Source organism: Propithecus coquereli, unplaced genomic scaffold, assembly GCF_000956105.1.
Source record: "Propithecus coquereli isolate 6110/MARCELLA unplaced genomic scaffold, Pcoq_1.0 Scaffold256, whole genome shotgun sequence".
In the NCBI taxonomy this organism is placed as follows: Eukaryota; Metazoa; Chordata; class Mammalia; order Primates; family Indriidae; genus Propithecus; species Propithecus coquereli.
In genome coordinates, this window is record NW_012148130.1 from 3,048,841 (window position 1) to 3,072,825 (window position 23,985).

Sequence of the window (23,985 nt, forward strand, 5' to 3'; positions counted from 1 at the left end):
GAGCGCGGCTTTCCTGACCCACAACGCCCCCGTTCCTCACTGTGCTACCAAAGCTCCCTGGAGCCTCCCTGGCCGTGGCCGTGGCCCTGGCCCACAGCTCGACCCTCTTGGTTCTATCTGGGCCTCCCTTCGGGCCACCCACTCCCTCCTCTCCTGCTTTGTGGCACTGCTATTTAATTGTCCACGTCTCGTCTGCCCAGCTAGACTGTGAGCCCGCAAGGACAAGGAGCGGCAGGCTGGCTGCCCCCGGCCCCGGCCTGGGCTGCTGTGGCGCTGACTCTCGGCGCTTGTTGACGAACGGCTTGTTGTTCTTCCCCGAGGCCGGGCTTCCACGTGTCTGGGCACAGGAGGACGGAGCCCCCTCCCACTCCGGGTCCCTGGCTGACCAGCATTCCAAATGATATTGTTTCACATTCAATTATTTTAAATTCCATGGACCCTGGTTTCACAATCAAATAATTCGATCTTGTTTACAAATGGAATTTTTACTTTTTGACGGTTTCTTGCTTTGCTGGGCTGGATGGTCAGTGGAAGCGTGTCCTCTCATGCCCTCCAGCCCATCTTGCTCCTCCCCTGGGACGCTGTGGAGTCCAGGAACTGTCCACAGCTGCGGAGGGGGTTTGCTGGTGAGCGCCCAGCCGGCCGGAGCCCCCAGTGCTCAGGGCCCAGAGCTGGGGCCTCTCTCTGCTTCCCACCTCCCAGCTCGCCATGACAAAACCCATAAATAACAGAACTGAAAGGGATGTCCAGTATCTGTCATTCCAACATCCCCTTTTACAGATGAGGAAACTGAGGCACAAGATCCCGATTCCTGCAGTTAAGCCTAGGACCCAACGCCACCTCTTCAGATGCCCTCCTCCAGGGCTAGTCCACACGCCTTCCTTCCTCTGCCCCTGACGTCTCCAAGTCCCATCCTGTGCCGTTCACTGCCTTGAGTGATGGAGACACAGATGCAAAAGACGTGACCTTTTATCCCCACGGGCTTATGATCTGGGGGTTGGGTTGGGGGGCGGTGAATAAGGAGACAAAAAGAGGCTGTACAATGAGGCGGAGGCTCAGGGGCCCACATGATGTCGGAAGTTGCCATGGAAGGCCAGTCGGGGAGGCCATGCTGCAGGCAGGGCCAACTGAGCCGCGTTTGCAAAGCTGCAGACCTGGTGCAGCTGGGTGGCTGGTTGCCTGACCACAATGGTCGATCAGAATATTGTAAATATTTTAACCAATGTGTTAAACTTCATTCTCTTCCTGCGAGTCCCCTTGTCACCTTGGAGGCTGTATTAGTCAAGGTTCATCCAGAGAAACACAATAGAATGTGTGTGTGTGTGTGTGTGTGTGTGTGTGTGTGTGTATGGGGGGGAATTTATTAATAGGAATTGGCTCATGTGATTATGGGGTTGACAGGTCCCAAGACCTGCCGTCACCAAGACAGACACCCGGGAGAGCCGACGATGTATTTAGCAGCAGGCTGGAGACTGTGAAAGAGCCTGCTATGGACCGAATGCTTGTATCCCTCAAAATCCCCATGTTGAAACCTTATCCTGCCATGCGATGCTATTAGGAGGTGGAATGCTTTGGAGGTAATTAGGTCATGAGGGTGGAGCTCTCCTGAATGAGATTAGTGCCCTTATAAGGAGAGAACAGACAACTCTCTCTCTCTCTCTCTCTGCTCTCTGACATGTCAGGACACGGAAAGGGCAGGAAATGGGCCCTCACCAGAACCAAACTGGCCAGCACCTCGATCTTGGAATTCCCACCCTCCTGAGCTATGAGCAATTAGGTGTCTGTTGCTGAAGCCACACCATCTACGCTGACTTGCCCAAGCAGCCCAAGCTGACTAGGACAGAGCCGATGTTTCAGTTCAAGTCCAGAGGCAGGAAAAAACCAGGGGCTCCAGCTCAGAGTCCGTAGGCAAGAGAAAGTCCCTCTTACTCAGAGGAAGGGGCACCTTGTTCTCCTGAGGCCGTCAACTGATGGGCCAGGGCCCATGCTCACCAGGGAGGGCTACCTGCTCTCCTAAGTCTATTGATTCGAATGTGAATTTCACCCAAAAACACCCTCCCGGAGACACCCAGAATCACGTTTGAGCACATGTCTAGGCACCGTGGCCCCACCGAGTTGACACATGAAGTTACCATCAGAGAGGCTGCCTCCTTATCACTGGAAACATGTTTGGAGCCTCTCTTCTGGAATCTTCTCTAAGCAAATAATGGTGCAGTGGCATACAGGCATCATTGTTTTGTGGTCACTTGGATGGGTGACCTGGGTTGGCCCCACCAACATCCCCACTGGGCTTGGCTCGAAATGGCATCCGGCTGTTTCCACAAGTCGGCAGCTCTCTGAGGTCAGAACTGAACCTGCTGAGGAGATCACAGACGCCCCGGCTCTGCAGGCCGCCCCCGAGGGCCCCAGGGCAGGAGTCTGAGCCAGCCCTGGGCTGCAGAGGTTGACTCAGGAAAGCACTAGAAAAAGTCCCCTCCCAATCTCTGCCTCTCTGCCGCACCACTCTGGCCTTCATGGTCCCTGCACTCACAAGGCTGTCCCCGAGTCAGGCTCCTGGGAACACGCCCAGCCCCGGAAGTCTGGCTGGCAAACCCACAGAGGTCCACGGCTAACAAAACAGTGGGAAAAAGCTACAACGGTCAGACTGGAAAACGTCCAGCCAGCTGTGATACCCAGGGCTGATGGAGGTGTGGAGAGATGGGATGCTCATCCCTGTTGATGGAAACATAAATTCAGCCAAATTAAAAATGCATAAGCAGTTTGGGCCAGAATTGGTGTTTCTGGGAATCTAACTTCCTGGTGCTCTGGTACAACACCAGCATTATTGGTTAACAGCAAAGTTTGGGGACACGTGGATTGGAGGGCCAAGTCCACACTCGGCGGCTCCTAGAAAGAGTGAGGTCTGTCTGTCCGTGTGCCTCGGGATGGACAGGGACGGATCTCTCAAATACACAGGTGAAGAAAGCAAGATGCTACACCAGATACGGTCCATTTTCTGGTTAAGAAAAGAAAAAGATGGTGGTTTTTGCTTCTGGAAGAATATACAGTAACTACTTATAGCAGCATTGAACACGTGGACTGCAGTCACTGCACGGCACGGACTCTTCCAGGTCTCTGTGCGCAGTAACCCAGCGAGTCCCTAGAAGGCCCCAGAGGGGGGATATTACCATTCTATCCACTTTGCAGTTGAAGAAACTGAGGCATTGGGAGGTTAAAAACCTGCCCAGGTAGTACAGGTGGTATGTGGCGGTGGGCGGGGACAAGAACTTGAGCTCCTGACAGGGATAACTTGGGCTCCACTGAGAGGGGGGCTGGGGCTGAGGTGGGACCTTTTGGTTTTCATTTTTTGCCTTTCTGTATCTGCTGAATTTCCTTCCCAGGTGCACACAGGACCTACTTTTACAAAGTGTCAACAGGGGTTCTCTGGATAAGGATATGGGCCCTTCGTTCCTTTATTATGTTTTTCTGTATTAAAAAAGAAAAACACAGTCATGTGATTTTAAAAACTTAACGTCCAAAAAAGAACATACCGAATCTCTAGGAAGTCAATTGAAGAAACAACGAGGATGCTAGAGTAGCATGCCCTGGTCTTGGTGGTGGCACCTTGGAGCCTGCGTGCGGAATCAGCTCTCTCTCCTGCAACGCTGCAAACAGAGGGTTGGAGACGGCAGAACTATAGGTGGGGAAACTGAGGCCAAGGGAGGGGCTCTGACTTGCTCTAGGTGTCACCCAGGGTCCACCGGGCACCCAAGCCAAGCCTCTGGGCCTCTCCCTAGGGCCTGCTCAGCCGCCCTGAACTGTAAGCTGCAAAGATGAGAGCAAACCAATTATTTCTGCACCATGGTTGCATGATTACCAAGATCAAAAATGCTCAAGGAACTATATTTAGTTCAGGACAGAATTCAAAGACCTCCTGGTAACAGAAATGTCTCGCTGAAAGGCCAGGCACCCATACGACCCCCACATTTGTCTCATTCCATCTCCGAATCCAGTCCACACTTGAGCTGGCATCTGCTATTGAGAGAGTGATGTTGCCATTGGTGACCACAGGTATCCCGGCAGCCTGGTGCAGAAAGGCCACTCAGGCTTTAACGAGGGCCTGGGTTTCCACGGGAGACGGTGGAGCCTCGGAGTGGCAGGCATCCAGCTCTGCCCCTGATTAGCTCCGTGACTTGTCACAAGCCACACTCCCCATGGGCCTCGGTTTCCTCATCTGTAAAACAATGGAGGTGGCCTGGATGGGCACAGACAGTCTCAGCCTAAGCCCTTCAGACGGTGGCAGGTGTAATCTACCCGCAAACACCTGGCCCCGTGCCTGCTTCAGGTCAGAGGAAGAACTGACCTTCCTGGATCCTGAGCCTGTCTCCATGGAAACCAGCTTGCCCCCCCACCCCCCCACAAGCATCCTTTCTAATAACCACCATGGGAAATGGTGGGCTCTAGCCCCAAGCCTCCTACTGGTTGGTGACCTTGGTTTTTAGACCCCTGGAGGAGTAGTCACGGAGGGGACCCTGCAGGTGAAGACCCCCACTTTACAGAAGAGGGAACCAGGGTGTTGAGAGGCTGGGGAAGAAGTGCAGCCACCCCCACGTCCTGGCTCAGCCCAGGCTCCTTTGCTCCAGGGCAGTCCCCTCACTTCCCTGGAGCTGCCCCGTCCCCATGGGGGTTCCTTCGTTCTTGATGTCTGTCGCTCACGTGGGTTTGGGGGTCTCTTGCCTGTACATGGACCCCCAAACCCCAGTCCTCATGTTCTTGAAGTCAGCCTCCTGGCAGCGCCTTACAAAGGAGGTCCTGGCGCAGGGACTGGGGCCTCAAGCCCAGTGACTGAGTGGCCGAGACTCCACAGACCAAAGGTGGACAGGCCTGGTGGCCCAGGTGTAGAACACAGGCTGTCTTCCCCATCTGCTGTCTCCTCTTGGTCTCGTTGGGGACCTGGTTTCTGTCCTCTGCCCTGGAGCAATGGCTCGACCTTCATGGGAACACCCTTCCAGAGTATGGACAGGCTTTGGGACAGACTGGGCACGAGCACACTTTCTGTGGAGCCCTCATTCCTTCAGGTGGCCAGGCTGCGGTCCAGATGGGGGGCTGGCAGCGGGGCACAGGTGAGCTTGGTCCACATGTGGTCATTACCCAGACACCTTCCCATCTTCGATCTTTTGGGGGGTGAGCGACAGAAACTCAACTCAGAGAGACTTAGAGGTGAATTTACTGGTTCCTGTGATCAAGGGTTCAAGGTTCAGCTGGACCCAGTGGCTCAAATGTTGTCACCAAGTCTGTCTGTCTGCCTGGGCTCAGCTTCCTGCAGGTCCTCATTGTGCAGCGGCCTTCCTCCTCAGAGTGGCAGGGCGCCTGCCGGTTCCTCGGTTCCTTCTACCCGTTCACATCGCAGCTCCCAATTTCACTCTGATTTGGCCCAATCTGCTGTTGTGTCCACTCCTGAGCCAATGCCAGTGTCCACGGGGAGGGATGTGCTGTGGGGTCTGGCACTGTCCCTGCCCAGCAGCTTTGATTCAGCTGCACCCAAACTATGCGGACCACAGTGGGGAAGGAAGACCCTGGGATACGGGGAAGCCATGACAGCAGATGTCCACTACCCCATGCGAAAACACTGCAGGAAAAGAGGGCTTTGGAGGGAGAGCCGGTCTGTGCAACTCAGGCCACACATCACAGGGACAGGAAGACAGGCTGCGGCTACTTCCCCTGGGGCTCCATCTCTCCTCTCTCCACCTCCCCACCAACTTCTTTGGTAGCCCCTTGGTTTCTCCTACGATGTCTGCAGGCCCTACATCAACGCTGCCCCGGCTGCTACGTCAGAGGACATATGTCCACCCCCAGCCCAGTCCAGCCCATCAGGAGATTCCCAGCTGGTTCTATCCAGCCCACCTCAGCCAAGAAGCAAACTTTGTCTTCATGTTATCACGTCCACTCGAGGTGTCCAAGGGCCTTCTTGGTGGGTGAGATTGTGCAGGGTAGAATGCTGTCCACTCAGAACCTCAGAATGTGGCTTCATTTGGAAATAGGGTCTAACAATGATGTCATTAGTTAAGATGAGGTCACACTGCATTAGGCTGGGCCCTAGACCCAGTGACTGGTGTCCCTGGAAGGAGAGGACAGGACACAGAGACAGACACGGAGGGAAGGCAGCCATCTACAGAGGCAGAGACTGGAGTGATGCAGCCACAGCTGTAGAATGCCTGGGGCTACCAGAAGCTGGGAGGGGCAGGGAAGGTTCTCCCTCGGAGCCTTCGGAGGGAGTGTGGCCTGGCTGACACCTTGATCTGAGACCTCTGGCCTCTAGAACTGTAAGGCCATATATTCACGTTGTTTTAAGCCCCCCAGTTGGTGGTCATCTGCTACGGGAGCCCTAGGAAACTCATCCAGGTGTCTAGTACACTCTGCACTGGGTGGGGAGATGGAGTAGAGTCTCTGGGCTGACAGGGTGGACACCAGGAGTGGGGTCCTCACTAGAGGACTTCTTGGCACACAGCTTCGGTGACTATCCCTGGTGCTGCTGAGGTCCTCAACACTGGCTTTCTTGGGAACTTGGGGTCCTGCACTGCATCCTGCCCAGCCCAGGCTGCCCTCAGCCTCCCACTCCCTTCCCGGCCTGGAGCGGTGGGCTGACACAGGGACAGTGAGGGCCCTTGGGGTCACAGGGACACACAGAGGGGCTGGGGAGGCACTGAGAACCTACAGCTCAATACACTGAGCTATCATCCTCCTCATCTACAGGACCTTGAGTCTCCAGGCCAGCTCAGTCAGATTTAGTGTCTGTGTCTCTGCTCAAATTCTTGCAAGGGAATCGGACTGCCTTGGCCTGGCTGGGGCATCCAGCCCTGCCTGGAGGGTGTGGCCTGAAAGGCTTCCTTCCTTGGTACAGACTCAGCCAGCCCAGGCTGTGGAAAGGCTGGATTCTTTAGGGGAGGGTGGGGAGGCAGAGCAGTGTCCACGTAAACTGCCTCTGGTGACATTGATGGAGGGTGAATGCGTAGCTCAGAGTGGTATGTAAATTATGCCATTTTCATGTCCCAACCACCCTCCAGGGTGGATGTCATTGGATTCCTGTCCCCATTTTGCCGCTGGAGACTTGGGCTGGGACTAAGTGCTTGCCGACGCTTACACGGCCAGCGGCAGCTCAGAGCCCCTGCCCTCACTGCCTTCCACCGTCTCAGCACCTGTCAACTTGCCGTGTGACCTCCGGCCTCCTGGAGGAAGGGGCTGACAAGATGTCCTCCTCCTTGCACTGAAGCTCAGGCAAGTGCTTGGGTCACGTGGCTGGGATGTTCAGCAAGCCCTGGGCAAGGCAGACAGGCCAACCAGCCTCTGGCTCCCAGCTTCAGCTGGGCACTTGCCTCCATAAGGTATCCTGCCATGGGGTCTTGTGTCCCTCAAAGAGTCTGAATATGAATACACACTCAAGGAAACGATGAGGGACACCGAAGCAGCCACTCTCACACTGGAGAAGGAAAAACTCAAAGTAAGATGCATCAGGGAGGCACCAGCTGAAAGGCTGTGACCCAGGGGAGAGGCTGGCAGGAAGGAAGGGAAAACACAATGCATCCAAAGTCTAGGCGGCAGAGAGGACAGAAAGCTAGAAGGAAGTAAGACAGTGAGCAGAACAGGCCACAGGAGGCTGAAGAGGGCAGGATTAGTCGCCCTGCCTGCCCTTGCAGAGGACGCCTGCTCTCCTCTCCACACCCTGCCTTCCCTGCCCGGCTGTGTCCAGCCCTGTCTGCCTCCCCTGCAAGGTCAGGCGCTCCATACTGGGAGGTAGGGACCAGGCTCCATCTCTCTGATTGCCCAGGGCCTGGCTGGCAGCTAGTGGAGCGCAGACTGTTTTCTAGAATGCTGGCTCACACATACAAGTGAAGAGTTGACCAGCAGAAGCAACGCCCAGGCAAAACAGGTGGATAGGCGGCGGCGGTCTCAGATGCTGGAGGTGAGCCACAGACCCAAGCCATCAATCATGCGGGGCCAGGAGTGAGAGTCTGTGGCACCCACACACCGAGGTGGACAGATCCTAGGAAACGTTGGCACCCAGGCCCCAGAGGCCGGGTGAGCCTCGGAGGGCATCCCATGCCAGCTCCAGAGCCAGCTCAGGAGGGGGGCGCTGGGTCACTCGGTGCTTGGGCAGCTCACGCTAGCATAATTACAAACGTGAAAGTAACTTGTCAATTAAAATGCATGGGGCAGATTTAATGAGTTTAGCTTAAATGTACACAGTTATGTGGTCAGGGGTGTGCGTGTACGCGTGAGGTCAGTGCCGTGCGTGCACACGGTGCATGTGTACAGGGAGTGCAGAGGTCCACTCTTTACCCGGGCTAAATCCGTGACTGATTGCGAAAGCAGCGAGAGCTGGTGCGGGTGGTACAAGAAGACTGCGGTCTGCCCCTGAGGGAGGCCATTAAAAAACAGGCAAAGGAAAAGGAACTCAGCTCTCCCAGGGTGGAGGAGGGGAAGGTGGGTGGCCGGGGAGTAGCTCTCCTGCTTGCCTGAGAGGCTGTGGGAAAGGGTCCTTGTGCTTGGCCAGGGAGGAGGATTCCAGGTTACATACCCAGAGGAGCCGGGAGAGCTGGCCTAACCCCAGCTCTGCCACTAATTGTGTGACCCCTGGTCAGGGACTACACCTTTCTGGGCCCCAAATACTTCATCTGCAAAACGGGCAGAAGAACAGCACCTCCCCCCCAGCGCTGTTGTGGGTTAGCCCGGGCAGCTGGCCAACGGCCCAACAGAAATGCTGGCGTGCGAGGCAGACCCCAGGGGCCTGAGAGTTCCACCAGGGCAGGTCTTATCGGGGCTGCACTGACCCTTGAGCCCTGAAATCTGCAGTGGGCACTAAGGCCCAAAAGGAAGGCTGGCATGGAGTGGAAGGGGGAGGGGGGTTTTACTGGGGGGTAATGGGGGGTGGGTTGGGGGCAGAGTCCTGGGCAGCATAGGGTGCCGGAAACAGCAGTGACAGCTGCCTGTCAGGTGTTACGGTAGCCTGGGCAGGCGCTTCAGTCAAACTCTTACCTGGTACATGATCTCATAGGGTTGTCAGCCTCATTCCAGGAGGAAGAAGCAGAGGCTCAGGCTCCATCAAGGGAGGTGGCCTCCCAGTGTCACAGTGCTAGGAAGTGGTGGCCAGAACCCCTGAGGGGTGGTCTGACTCCATGGCTGGAACAGGCACAGGACAGGCAGCAGGCAGGGATTGTGGCTTCCCCTGGGCTGAGCCCCGAGCTCCCTCACCCTACACACCCTCGGCCCCGAGGAGGGGTCTGCAAACTCCACGCTGCAACCATTAGGGTCATGGGGATCGTCTCGGGGTGGCAGCCATCATTTGGGGGGAAAGAGTAATAGGATAATGAACATCAGAGTCACGATGCCTGGTAAGCTAAGTATTCTTTCGTGAAAGTGTTTGAGTTACATATGCATCAAAAGTCACTTACTTTATACCTGGTCATCACGCATGCGCTGGGGGAGAGGCGCAATGTATTTCCTACCCTGGCCACGGTCAGCAAGCTTTGAAAGCCACTGCTTTCAGTCTTTCTTGGTTCTGCAGGGGCCTCCGGGCCTTTGTTCTCTGAACAAGAACGCCAGTCTGGGCACAGGATAGGAGCCAGGACATGCTGGAGGATTTCCGAAATGTGCCCCTTCCTGCACACCAACGCAGCTGGCTGGGAAAGGCACCATTGCGTGGGGTCCTAGAACTTGGGGTGCTGATGTGTGGCTGCAGCACGGGGGGGCTAAACAAGAGAACCAATGCCCTGGTGCTGCGATCCCACGGGCCATGCTTTCCTCCCCCTGTGAGTTGCACAGGGTTCCTCACCTGCGGGCCAGATGCTCCTGAGGCCCCCAGAGAAAGGCCCCAAAGCGGCTCCACCAGGCCGGCCTGCGCTGAGAAGCCCCGAACCCCACACGTCCATGGGGAATGGGCAGAGTGAGAGCCTCTCCTACCCCTGGGCCAGTGTTGGCCACAGGAGAGAATGTCTTGGGGAGTGAGAAGTTGTCAGGGTGGTGGGGGGGCAGGGGCCGAGAAATTCTCCAGGCTAGGCCAGGAGGCCACTGGGCAAGGGTCTGAACTGCCTTCTGTGGGCAGCGGGCAGCAAGTAGCTGCCAGAGGCTTTAGGGTGGTCAGATTTGTGTCTCAATCAGGTAACTTCGGCTGGAGTGTGCTAGTCCCAGATCTCTGCTTGTCTGCCTTTCTCCAAAGGGAGCTGCTTCAACACAGAGACCTGGATGCGGGGTGAGCACCCCAGCAGGTGCATTTTCAGGTACGGACTTCTTACCTACCCAGGGAAGTCTTCTTCCTCTCCTCCCTTGGGCATTCACTTCTTTTGTTTATTTTGTATTGTACATTCCTCCTTCCTGGGAGTGGGCCTTCAATTTGGGCAATTCTAGGCAACACTGCACCATCACTTGGAATAGACAAGCACGAAGCAAACTGCGTTCCAACGTGAAGCCATGTCTCCTCTCGATCTGGCTGCGTTTCCCGTCTGTCCGCCTGGCTGGCCCAGGTGTCCCAAAAGGGACCTTTGTTTTCCCAGGAAAAAAAACCAAAACAGAGCAAAACAGAAACAAAAAACTGAAACACACACATACACACACGTCAACCCAACCGTAATCGGGACTGAGGTTGGACATCCTATTGCCTGGCCTTTGTAGGATGTGAACAACTATGTCCCGTCAGTGGCTAACTCTCCGGACTCTGACTCTCAGTGTGACAGGTGAGCTCGGGGACGTCTCCAATCCCAAGTTTTCGTCCATATCTTGATCTTTTGTTTTTTATGAAAAATGATCAGTGGGTCACTGACAATGCTTCTGGCGAGTTTTTAAAGGGGAGAAAACATAAAAAGGAATAGGGTCTTCTAGATGGGACCAAAACCTGGACATGAGGGTATTAGGTTGGGAGTTGCACAGGCTGCCAGGCTGGATGTGGGTCCTGTCTGCATGCTCCAAAGATCTGCCGCTCCCATTGCACGACCGACCTGTCTGGCTTCCTTCTACGTCGTGATCATATACGTCACCATTCTAAGGGGTCAGCTCTAGGTGTCTGCTTAGATAGAAGTAAATCCCTGGGGCCTGACATTGCAGTAAGCCCTCCACACAGAGCCGCATTTACCCCTAATATAGTGAAACTAACTGCACCTCAGTTCTCCTCCTGGCTGTACAAGTGTCAACAAAAATGTATTTTTCCCTTTCCTGCTCAGTTCAGAGGTTATTCCTAAAAAGCAGCAGTTAATGTATTTTTGATTTTTTGAGACTGAGAAAATTGTTTGCCAGGAACACACAACTTATTTGCTTTACTCTCTATTACTCACTTAATGACACAAGATTACTGGAAAAGCCATGTCAGAACAAATGGAAGATTAACTTAAAAACTGATTTGTTTTTTCCTCACAACCAGTTGGGTAACTGATGTGAGGAGCTGTAGTTTAAACAATCCCAAGGTCATTTAGCTTGTTACATATTAAATGTTACAGTCTTATGCAAAACAAAAACAGATATTTCTTTGGTTAAAAAAAAAATTGGTCCGTTTTCCTGCGCAACTTTTATCTCAAATAGAAAAGGATTCTAATTTTATCTGTGTTCAATAACAGATAAAAAAAATCATGAGGCTGGAGCTGTTTACTTTTTCCTACAATTCTGTGAGCAGCAGGAGGAAGGAAAATCAACTTGAGTCTAGCATTTTCTGAGCACACTAAAACAGCCAGGTCCCTTCCACCCATCTGGAAAGAAATTAATTACTTCTATGGGTTAGTTTAACATGAAATTATTTTATTTTCACTGTATTTTTCTTCTGGCTATTAGGGAATAAAAAAAAAAGAAGGTGCGGAGGAAGATAGGCTTTGGTTTCTCGCCATCCATTGTCTCTCCAGGCTTTTCTTGGTTTCCACATTTTGCTTTTTGTATTTTTTCCTTTTTTGGGGGGTTGAAAAATGTACAAAATGTATTTTAAATATCAAAAATTATAGATTTTGAACATGACAAAATCTTTGATCCACAATACATTTTAACAAAAATGTTAATACCGTCTGCTTTCACTCTAATTAAATAAAAATGTTATTTTTCACTTCATATCCTCGGATCTGTTCAATCTGACGTTTGCTAGATGTGAACAAGTCCTGCAGACTATTTCAGAGGCTATTTGAAAAATGTAAACAATCGATATGTAACATTTCCACGGAAATACGCTTCTTAGTTCACAATTTTTAAGACAGTGGGGCGCCCGAGGCGGCGACCTGGCTCCTGGGCTCCGCGGGCGGCCGTCCCGCGTGTGGGTCCCTTCCGTCCCCGGGGGCGCAGCGCGGCAGGGGCGCCGACGGCCTCTCCTGCCCGGCTGGGGCCAGGTCGGCCCTGCGCGGCCTTCCTCTGCTAGCATTTTCCTTCTCTGAAGCGCGCAGGCTGTGGAGAGACCCCGCGGGCCGGAGGAGGGTGCGCGGCCTGCGGCGAGGGTTGGGCCGCGCGTCCCACCTGCTCCCGCCCGGCCCCGCGTGTCCCGGAGCCGCCGCCGCCGAGCGCGGTTCCACTACATGGAACACCCAGAGCTCACTCCTCCGCCTGGCTCCCATTTGGCTTTTTATTATCTGCCTCCCCCATCCTAAGTGGTTCCAGATTTACAATTTAAGAGGCGAAGGGACCAGGCTCTCAGCTCCCCGGGGACTCTCAAGCAATTAGGGCCACCGCAGCACGCCCGCTGGGCGGCCTTGGGGGCTGTCCACGGCTGCGGGCCGCTAGCGGGTTCCTTCCGGGTGCTCAGACCCTCCCCCGCGAGCGCACCACCCAGGGCGGCAGCGTGACGGCGGTGCTGGGACTCTGAGCTGCGACCCCGCTGCCCCAAGCACCTGCCTGGCCTTCCCCTGAGCGCACAGCCTCTGCCTGGCCAGGCATGCTTGGGGAGGGGTCCCCAGAGTCCCGGGGGCAGGACACGAGCCCTCGGGCGACCTCGGAAGCGGGCGCGGCAGGCAGCGCGGAGCAGACTCTGGCTCCCAGGCCCCGGCTGAGCGGGGGCGGCCACGACGCGGACCACCCACGCCGCCGCCGACCTGGGAACCGGCTGTCACCGAGGCCTCCCGGGCCGCCGCGGGGTCGGGGGCTCTGCCTGACCGAAGTATGTCACCTGGGTACCACCGTCCCGAGTCACTGTCTTTAGTGGGAAGACCCCAACCCGATCCCCTTCAAGCCCGCCACACCCCCATGCGCGGCGCCCCCAGGCAGGCCCCGCGGCTGGGCCCCGCCGGCGCCGGAGGGGGAGGGCCCCGAGGGCCCAGGGCGCCGTTCCAAAGGCCAGAAAATGGAAACTGTGCGAAAAGAATCCCCAAATCCGGCCGGGCCCGAAGCCCACCGGCTTACATAAAGCCCCAGGAGCCCGCCTGCCCGCCCGCGGCCTCCGCGCTTGGGGGTGTACAACGGCGGGCGCCCGGCCAGCCCGGCCTGGGGCTGGCACCGCCACCGACCCCCGACCACGGGCCTGGCGTGACCCCGGGAGGGGGCAGGGGTCCCAGCCTCTTCCCACTCTCTGCTCCCAGAAACGTTTAACTGGCCTTTAATCACATTAGCAGCCGGCCCCAATTAGGGCCGCAGGAGGGGGGGCAGGAGGAAACCGCCGCCGTGTCACTCGAGGATAAAGGTCCTTTCATGCCCTTGGCCTGGTCATGGGCAACGCGGCGGCCGCCACCCCCGGCCTTTGATCGCGGCGCCCGGGTCTCGCCGACGCCGCCATGTTCTGGCCCTCGCCGCCCCACAGCGTGCCCTCGCCCCGGAGTGCGCGGTGGGAGAGCGGGTAGCGCCCGAGGCCCACCGCCCCGTGCCCAAGCCCGACGGAGGCCCGGCGGCCCGGCCTGCAGGGTCGCGCGTGCGCATGGGGGCCGCGGGCGAGTGGTCTGCCTGGGGGGCTAGCAGAGGGCCTGGCGACGAAGCGCCGCCCCGCCGACCAGCCAGAACCTGGTAAGGCCGCCGCCTATGGCGTGTTCTGAGGGAGGGTGACCCGCTGCCACGGGTGGCGTGGCAGGTCACCTGTACCCTCCTGAGCTGCCGAGGGGGTTGACAACCCCGAGTCGCTCCGTCCGTCCTCCTGGGCCCCGGGGTGAGGCCCAACCGTCGCCCGGGGTCGGGCCGAGGTCCAGGCCTAGGCCCCGCGCTGCTGTGGCCTGTCTCCCTGGGCCCCAGGCGTCTCGGGCACGGGGCGGGGGCGACGGGCTGGACTTGGGCCTCCAGGTCGGCCGGGCGGCCCAGCGCGGAGGAGAACCGGCCCGTGCGCCCTGTCGAGGGGTCGCCTTGTGCCCGGGCTCCCGGCGCCGCGCCGCGCTTACCTTGCTCGGCTGCCCGGCCGCGCTCCCGTCGCCCCGAGGGTCGGTGCCGGGGCGCGCTCTGGACGCACCGAGGTCGTGCGAGGACAGCGGCCGCCCGCGCCGCCGGAATGCTGATGCCGCAGGCGGCCGCGACTCCCGGTGGCCGCCCGGGACCCCCGCCCCACTGCGGCAGCTGCAGCCCGGAGCCGCGTGACCCCGGCCCCGACCTCCCCGCGCTGGGCTGTTTGTGCGCGCACAAAAGAGAACACTCATATTTTTCTTTTCCCGGCACAGACTTAACACCCGCCCCATCTCCCCTCCCCCAAGTTACCCCCCACCTCACACACGCTTCGCTGAGAACCTCTTTTTCTCCGCGCACCCACTTTGTCTCGCCTTTCTCTGCTGTTTAATTCCATACTTGTATTCGAGGATGTCAGTATAGCTTAGAAAGTTTCATAGAAAGTCAGAAAGCAATTAGAGAGGCCCTTTTATTGGAGTCTCGTTGGTGCCATGGAATCTTTTAAAGGAGAGCCTGAAGGACCGAACACAATCCCATTAAGCCGCCAAAACTCCCACAGTCTTCAATAGGGGTGCTCAATACTTCGACAGACTTTCGCTGGCTCATTGGGAACCGCGGGTTTCAATTCCTAGTTCCACTGCCGACTCACAACAGCGGGCCTTGGACCCCTCATGCCTCCCTTTCTCATCGGAATTTCCATTGGTAAAATGGCTCACAGCGAACATTAATTAATGTCTGCAAAGCCGTCCGAGGTCTCGGTTTGACAAGTGCTATGAAAACCTGAAGCGCTTTAATACAGTAACGCCACATCCTGACTATTTGTTTGAATTTTTAAAAAATTCCAGCGAGTTTCTGGAAATGTGAGCTCGATTTTTTTAAATAAACTTTTACCCCTCTCAGCTTTAAAATCGATCGGCTGACGTTTGGGAAATGGGTCAAAGAAATTATGCTTTGCTGGGAAAAAAGACCACGTATGACCGAAGTTTCAGCTTAATTGAATTTTAGTGCCAAATTATAACTCACTGAATAACTGGACGTGGGCGAAGGGGGGTGGAGGAGAAGCCAGTTAAGGAAGGACAATTCTAATGGAAATACAGCCATCCTGAGCTGGGGTGGGGAGGCCACACTGGTACATTCAGGACTGCAGCCTCCACTAGGAGCCTAATTCCAAAGAGGTGAGGTTATCACACTGTGGGCTTCTTATGTGGGAAAACTAGGATTGGCCCATGTCTGATTTTTGTGAATTTTGGGTAATATTCTGGTGTGTTATTTAATGTAGCAGGCAACTCTTCTATAGAGCATAGCTTTTTCCTTTGCTATTTTAGAGAGTAACTTCTGTTCTTGACAATAAAAATTAATGTCTTCCTTTAAAAGTCAGTATGTAAAGAAAGCAGGTGTTTCAAAAAAAAAAAAAAGATAAAGTATTAAAAAAATACGTACTTGGTTGTCAAAGCAAAGCGCCAGGTTTAGAACAATTAGGATTTTGCTCCTGGTGTGTGATCACAGATGTTCGTTTTATTAAATAGAAGTTTGTATTTGACAGTTTCTGGATTAGTTTTTGGAAAGGAGAATAGGTGATAGGCTCATAATTAAGGAATTATAATTTACATGCTAATGAAATGAGCATCGGGTCTGCGGAAAGAGGATTGTTTTCTAACTCTGTGAGGGGATAATTAAGAACGGGTATGCAAAAATTGAATATTTAATGTTAGACTGCTTTGCATTAGTCAGCAATTATTTTTAAATTTTTCTCAAATTTGCCCTCTTTTTTTCTCTTTGCCTTCCTGGTCCTGCTGCCACCAAGGTCAGCTCCTCGGCCTCTGGTCTCTGATTTTGTGACCGCACTGCACCCACAGCCAGTCGCATGGCATTCTGCATCTCCTCCCCAGTCTGGCAGCCTTCGGGACTCCCAAATCCAAATCCAACCTCAGGCACTTCCCAGCTCTGCCTTCAAAATCCTCTGCCTCGGCCATACTGGTTTCTTCCCTGACTCTTTAACAAGCCTTTTCCCCTGCCTCTGGACTTCTCTGTCACCCTCTTCCCTACCTGAAACACCTCCCACCCTTCTCTTCACCTGTCCAGGTAGCACCCTCTGCCTCGTCGCGGCTCAGACCCACATTGACCTGGCCCGCCGTGGACTGCCGTGGAACTGGCTCCACTGCTTGGTAGTCACGGAGGGCCTCGTGGCACCATCTGCAACTTGTTGTACTGTGCTTATTTCTCATACTGTATCATGACTTTGGGAATGTTTCTGGTGGAAGAGAAAACAATGGGAGCTCCTTGTGAGCAGGTATCATTTTACACACTTCTTGGGGCTCCATCAGCACCCAGCACACAGAAAGTAGGTCATCCATCAGTCAATAGAATGTGGATTTATAAATCAGATTCCCATTTCAGCAAGCAGGAGGGAGAAAAACAGTTCAGAATGCACCCGTTCACGGGAGACGCGTGCAAGCAACGCAGACACGCTTCCGCACTAAACTCATAGGACCTGTCACTGGACTTGTTCAAACAACATAAAACTATTTAAATTAAATGGGATCTTAAATTGTTTAAAAAATGAATATGACTCAGTTGGACTGCAATGGAAAGTAGAGAAAAAACAAACAAAAGCAAATCCAGAAATCCAAACAGTTCAGTCTGCCTTGGATATTCTTGATTTGCCTAAGAAAAGGAGCAGATTCCTGAGAAAGAAGCAAGGTGTTTGAACAGTGCTGTCCCATCTTAGCGAAGGCTCCTGAAAACTCTGCCTCTCGCAGGTTGTCTGTTCCCTGTCTTGCTTGGGACCCTCTTCTCTGAAGTTGCCCTGTGCCAAGACAGGGCGTGGGTAGTTCTGGAAAAGTGCCACCCATCGATGTCCTTGTGCACCTGGACTAGGTGAATTCAGGCATCTTCCTCAGGGAGCGTGGCTCACACTGAATCGTGCCGAAACGCTGGCGACGGGACTTGCTCTGGAGAGGATGACAAATTCTGCTCTTGTCAATAAGCGCATGATTAAAGTAACAAGATAAAAATGACACTAACACAGCTACTTTTAAAACTCTTAAGGGAACAAAGAGATTAGCAATTGCGGTGGTATGGGAAGAAATGAAACTGATGAAAATAACTCTCTCAAGAATTTGAAGGGGGAAAAATTGGCATCTAGATTTTACTGAATACGAGCAAGGTATCATTTCATACCATTTAATAAAATTAACTAAATTAGAAGTATTAGCATTTAAAGATGGATTGTGTTTCTCCTGTGAACTTCACAGCCCCTGAGGGGGGCCATCCTAAGGGTCTTCATCTTCAGCTGAGAAACTGAATTTCCTGTTGGAGTGTAATTCTCGGTTCATACTTGCAAGTAACAATACGATAATCAAAAGGATAAAAAAAACAGGTACACAAAACAGAGAGCTGGATTTGGAGTGCAGCCAGGTGACAACGTTCTTGTGGCATGATTTTCAAGCTGTTTTAAAAACTTGAAAAGCTTCCTTTCTTTCTCCCCAAGCGAAAGTTTTAAAAAATGGACGGGTGGCTTAAGCCTTTTCCCATCCATGGAATCATTTGCCCTTATTGTGTCTTTTCAACCAGCCACTTACACCGAATGGAACCCTGCTTTCCTTCACGTCATTTTTGGAGAATATTTTGATGTTCTGATTTTGTTCCAATTTGATAGTTTAAGAAAATATGTAGGTTCAGGTTCCTTATAAATTGGCTCACTAGAAGCATCCTTCTGAGAGGCGGGGTGGAAAGAGAAACAAAACAAAACAAAAATACTCACTTTAGATTTATGGTTCAACACAGAATTGATATTTGGGTTCAGGCCAACAAGCAGTGAAATGGTGTGGTGTGTTGGGTGTCTGTTAAAGATAGCTTTGGGTCAAGGCCAGGCTTTCGGTTTTAATCCTAAGCGTCACCCTCCTATTGGCTCCGGCTTAGGTACTTCTTTATCTTAAAAGATGCCAGTCCCCTGCTTATGTTAGATTTTAACAATACCTGTCCGCAAAACCTTTGGGGCTGGGTGTTTTTTAGAATTTATATTTTTTTGTCCTTTCGGATTTTAGAAAGGGAATACGGTGTAGAGACTGTGTACTGTGGAATGCTCCAGCCTGGGGGTACTTCCTTCCCAAGTGCACGTACATTTGGGTAGTTAGGAGCATTCACTGTAAGGGGAGTAAAATGGAGACTCTAAATAAATATCCTCACGTTGGGGTAGTGTGCAAAATTTGTGAAGCAACTTTTGTCTTTCAGAGCTTTACGAGGTGTTGGACTTGCATGTAATGGGTTGTGGCCCTGGATTTCAGGACCACTTTTCTTTTCCTAAAAAAAAAAAAAAAAAAGGAACTAGTTTCAGGGACCTTCAAAATCCTTTCCATTGGTCAGTTTTAATTGTATCTCTGGTGTTTGAGTGTTATTTGTTTAAAGAATGCTTCTATATTTTCAGATAATTCATAAAAAGGTGTGGGCTAAGGGCCACGCTTTAGCATATTAAACACACACCATGCTAACATTTCATGTGTCCCACTCTACGTAAAGGAGCAGCTGCAGGAGGCATCGGCTGGCTGGACACGGTGCCGAGGTGGTGGACAGCCTCTGATGGCCATGTCCCGCTTGCCCCCTGCCAGGAATGTCTCCCGAGCTTAAAAAGGCTGCAAGTGCTTTCATTTGCCTCTGACCTCTAGAACCAAAATAAACTGCACACGACAAATGGAACCTAAGGTACTAAGAGGTCCTTCAGATGATGAAAGTGAGCCAGCAGCATGTGGATGGGGTTCCCGCAGGGGCAGAGGGTTGGGTTACACAACTCCTACTGTCCCATCCAATTTTGACTCCGTGGGTCTGCGTGACCCATATTAAGTTCTCATAAACATCAGCTCTTTCAAGAGGTAGAAACATTTGGGGCAGAAATAGCGAGCATTCCAATTTAAATGGGAATATGCTGTCTATTTTAATTATTAGAGAGATTTTAATTTTATTATAAAGGATCATGTGCTGTTCAAATTTGATTGAGTTCTTTACAGGGCCCATAAGAGCAAATGAAATGCACATAGGCTGTGCACACTCTCAGGAAATGTCAGAATTCTTCATTAGATTTTATATTGTGTTGGACACAAGCGCTCGACCTCCATGAATGTGCTTCTGAAATTAAAACGAAGCCACGTGGAAAGATGATTCACTATGCCAGCATTCAGTTTTGCACCTGACTGTTCTGGAATCCATCTAGTGCTGAAAGCAAAACGGTCCTGTTTTAACAATGCACATTTTTAAGGGTTCCTGAAAATAACTGTGCAACCAACGGCGTTGGCCTCGCAGAGACAGCAACTTACGCTCATAAAAGGGGAAGAGGATCCAGGGCCAGCATCCCCTGGGCAAGAAGAGCTGGGGTGGGGGGAGGAGGCGGGGAGGCAGCAGGCAACACTGAGGACTCTCAGGGAGAAAACCCTCCAAAAAGTGCCATTCTGGTGTGAATTTTGGAGCTGCAAAAAGTGGCAGGGAGACGGCTGAAACTGAGGTGCTCCACCTCATCTCTCTCCCACAAGCCTGACATTTGTCACTCGGCACCTGTGCATAGCGCACACTGAAGGGAGACACCTGACCCCCAGGGAGTTGAAATACTAGGAGTTGAACTCCAGCCTCTGCAGGAGGCAGCGCCTATGCCTGCCTCAAAGCAATCTTTTCATCTCAAATTCCTCTTGCTAGTTTCCAAGCGTGCACCTTTTCCCCTCAGAAGATCTCAAGGTGTTGTACAGAGCCTTTTACCTGTGAAGCATCTTATTTAATTTTGCATGATTAAAATCGGAGTAAGTGGGTGAAGGCACAGGCAGGGGAAAAGGGATCAGGCTTCAAGAGAGGGTGGGTGGCGGAGCAAGGCAAACCCAGGTACTGCCCGAGGCAAGGCGGTGAGGTCCCCGCTCAGCGGCGGTGACGCGGGTATAAAGATAAAGAAGAAATCATTTCTGCCCAGTGAGAGTAACAAAGCACTGATGCATTTATGCCTTGCCAGGCAGGGAGGGGTCCAGGAACAGGTCTTGGAGAAGCGGTGCCTGAGATGAGTCTTAAAGGGTGAGTTGCCTGTGGCCGAGAGGAAGGCAAGGCCAAGGGTGATGCACGGGAGACTGTCACCAGGAAAAAGGAACAAGCAGCCAGAGAAGGGCAGGCTGGGGGTTCCCCGGGGTCTCACTCTCCATTTCAAGGCCTCAGATCCTCAGTCCCACTTTGCTATGAGAAGCAGATGAAGTGATGGCGTCCTGCATGGTCTTACCTCACTAACACCAAGCTGCACGGCAGCAGGTGAGGTTGGAGCTCTGCCGACTCTAATAGGGATTCCCAAAAGAGAGACCCAAGTGGACAGTTTTCCTAACATTTTGCGTACACAGATATTTGTGGGCTTTGACTTATAGATTTTTTTGGCTTTGGCTCAGGATCTCTGTATCAATATTGTCTTTAATTCATTTATTCAGTAAACATTTGTCTGCATCTAACAGGCCCAGAGTGCTGGCCCAGGCACCGAGGTGCAGCAGGACGGCCACGGTTTCTGCCGTCGAGGGGCTGACGGTCTGCGGGGGCAGACGTTGCACAGCAACAACGGCAGCAGCAACACCACGTCCCAGGTTAGTATTTTAAAATGCATGTTGTTTTAGCAGCTCAAAAGGAAAAGAGCCTTCAGCAGACATCTCTGGGAGCCCTGCTATGTGCCAGGCGCCGTGTGGGTGCTGGGAGGTGTGCAGGGGCCTCTGCTCTCGATGAGCTTGGATCCTAAGTGGCTGAGCCAGGCCAGGCCGTTTCAGTGTTATCAGTGGTGGTGGGGGGCACACGGGATCGGGGGGTCAATGCCAGATTCATGGCGTGTACCAGGAGGAGGGAGCAGCACCAAAAAAGACGTCTGAGTGTCTCTGGGGGACAGTCAACCCTAACTGGGGCGAGGGTCGGGGCGGGCGCAGAAAGGGCGAAGACAGTCCCAGGCATCACGTGGCTGGGGCTATCTGTGGTTGTTGAGTTACTTGCTCCTGGACGACAAGAATTATGCCAGCCGAAGGGGTCCCGTGGAAGATGTTCTACTTTGTGAAGTTCACATTTTATATGAAATGTTCCATGACATCACTTAAAAAAATCTGATTTTCCAAACACAACCTGGATAACTGTTTCAATGTCAGGTTAGCCTCTTGTTGAAGAAAGACTTGAAATGCAGAATACCTAGAAGTACTGGGGACACGAGTCCTTCTCCCAGACAATAGTGACCCTAGCTTTGGATTAGAAATGCAAGCTGAATTTTCACAAAAGGCAGGCAATGAGATCAATGATGCTTATGAACCTACTTCCCGGACCATTCCAAAGGAGGACTTCGGCCCCTGCAGCCCTTGTTTGGTCGGACGGGAGGCTCTATCTGCCTTGTCTGAGCTGTGTCTGGATTCCATTTCTGGGACCGTGAGGGAGGATTGAGCATGTGGATGGCGGCAAGGCAGTGAGCTGCTCCCACCTGTACAGGAACCAGCTGGTCTGCGCTCATGGAGGGGAATCAGGTGGTGGCAATTCTGAGCTTTGTTTTCTGCAAGTGTCGTTTTTTCCCCCCTCTGGCTGTGGGTAGCCTTCGCTTTGAAGATGTGGCTACCAGCAGAGGCTGAGGCAGGTGGCTTTAGACTTGCCGGAAGCCTCTTTCTCAGACCCAGAAAGTTGCCTCTCTGTACAATGAAACTGAAATTGATTTCGGGGCTCAGTCAAATATCTTTTTTTTTTCTTAAAGAGCAGCCAGTTAGTAATTAGTTGTTCAATTCAACTGTTTTTTTGCCTTCTTTAAAATTTTTTTTAAAAAAAATGTGGTAATTTTTTTTTTTTCTGGGCAAATTCTTAGGATTTAATTGCACTTAAAAATTGTGGAGCCTGTCAGAATAAATTGCAGATAGAATAGTCTCACCCAATAAAACTAGTCCTGTGATTGTCACCACTGTCAGGCTTCTCAGATAAAGTTGTGGGAAGGACAATTTAAGTCTACACGGTGAACCACACTTCAAATCAGTATTCAGCATGAAGCTCGTTGAACTGAAAAACAAATACTGGAGTTAGCAGCCCTGATGCTTGAGGAATCAGGCTTTGATTTTAAAATGATTCCAATATTTTCCCCCTGAAAATAAAAGGAGAAATGTCTACGCCATTGGTTTTAAGTTAAGGCAATGGCATTAAATCTGTAAAAAAAATTTTTTTTTTGAAAAGATAAAATGGATTTTATAGCATATTAAAAATAGTAAAGCATAAACAGTATTGCTAGCCTCATGCAAAATTGCATCTGCTATTTGGCTCCGTCGAGTCTTGTTTATTTCTGGGAGCAAATGACGATCACTGTATGTCAGGGGCAGGCATGGACTTTTCTTTGGCTACGGAAAAGGCACCACCTTGGGGGTATACAAAGCTCAAATGGTGTTTTTTTTTCCCGTGGCATTTCTAAGAAACGCTTTCATCCTTTGTTCTTCCATTTTTGATAAGTGAGCTTCTAATGGTGAATCGATTGATCTTCATGGAAAAACGGAACGTTTTATGTATCTTATCCGTACGACTGAACTGTGCTTTCTGGGGGAGAAGAGGGTGCAGGGCACTTTTCATTCTCTCTCCCAGAGCCCTGCCCTGATGGCAGCTCTGGATAAACCTCAACTAAATGAATGATAAATCTATAAAAGACGGAGAGTACTGTTTGAAATAATTTTTAAGTTAACTGTATTACGTGTCTCCATGACTAATCTACACTTTGTATATATTTTTGTGTAGCTCCCTGTATGTCAGGATGGATAGGGAAAACATCTTCCTTATAGGAAAATAGCAGTTTATTTCTACTTTTCAGCATTGTGGAGAAGATGAGTCAAATAATAGGCTGAGAAGTGTTGGGACTTGAAGGAGGGAGACACTCAGTGGGAACCGAGGATGGGCTGGGAGCAGGACGTCTGGACGTCTGGCGTCCAGAACGAGACTCCCCAGGCCCAGTTCTGGCTCCTCGGCTTTGCACTGTGTTGTGCAGATTGTTTGATCTCCCTACACCTCGGTTTCCTCATCTGCAGAGGACGTGGATGTCTGTATTTTCATCGCGTAGTTACTGGAAGGATTAAGCAGATAACCCAAGTGGAGTACTTAGCTCAGTGCCTGGTGCTTAGTAACTGATCATTAATGAGAAAATAGAATTTTAAAAAACAAAATTAGAAAAATTAAGGTGGTTGAATATTTGTCTTATCAGTGATACATATTTTTTCCAAAGGGCATATTAAGAGTATGAATATGTTTATGTATGAGTAATAATTAGTATTAATATGATTATGTATATTCTCAATATCTGAGTCCTAAAGATATTTAAAACTCTGTTGCCCATGGAAGTTATTGGGTTATTGGTATTATGTGTATACACACATATACACATATGCTCATATACGCGTGTGCATGCACACACATCCACACACACACGCGCACACCTGTGTCTGGCCATTTTATACATTTTGTAAGCTGTCGCATAATAGCAGCAGGGCTGGCATTGGCCCCACACCTGCTCTGGAGCTGAGCAGGATCCCACAGACTCCCCCACTTGGGAAAGTGGACCTTCAGCCCCACTGTTGAATAGGAAACCCTCGTGCTAGTCTCAGGCTCCCCGTGAGCTGTGGAAGCCCGGGGCGCTCAAGACACGGGGCCCTCGGAGGCAGTTTCCTTCTGGCCCCACAGGTTCTGCCAGCCCCTGAAGGG

At 52.1% G+C, this 23,985-nt stretch overlaps 1 long non-coding RNA gene across 1 annotated transcript in view; it reads left to right on the forward strand.

The window, feature by feature from the left end:
* The first annotated feature begins 13,815 nt into the window (after nucleotides 1-13,815).
* LOC105812597 overlaps nucleotides 13,816-23,985 on the forward strand; it is a 29,626-nt gene continuing 19,456 nt past the window's right edge. The window contains exons 1-2 of the long non-coding RNA XR_001137619.1: nucleotides 13,816-13,926; nucleotides 20,757-20,882. This is a non-coding gene — a long non-coding RNA (uncharacterized LOC105812597). The remainder of the gene's footprint in view (nucleotides 13,927-20,756; nucleotides 20,883-23,985) is intronic.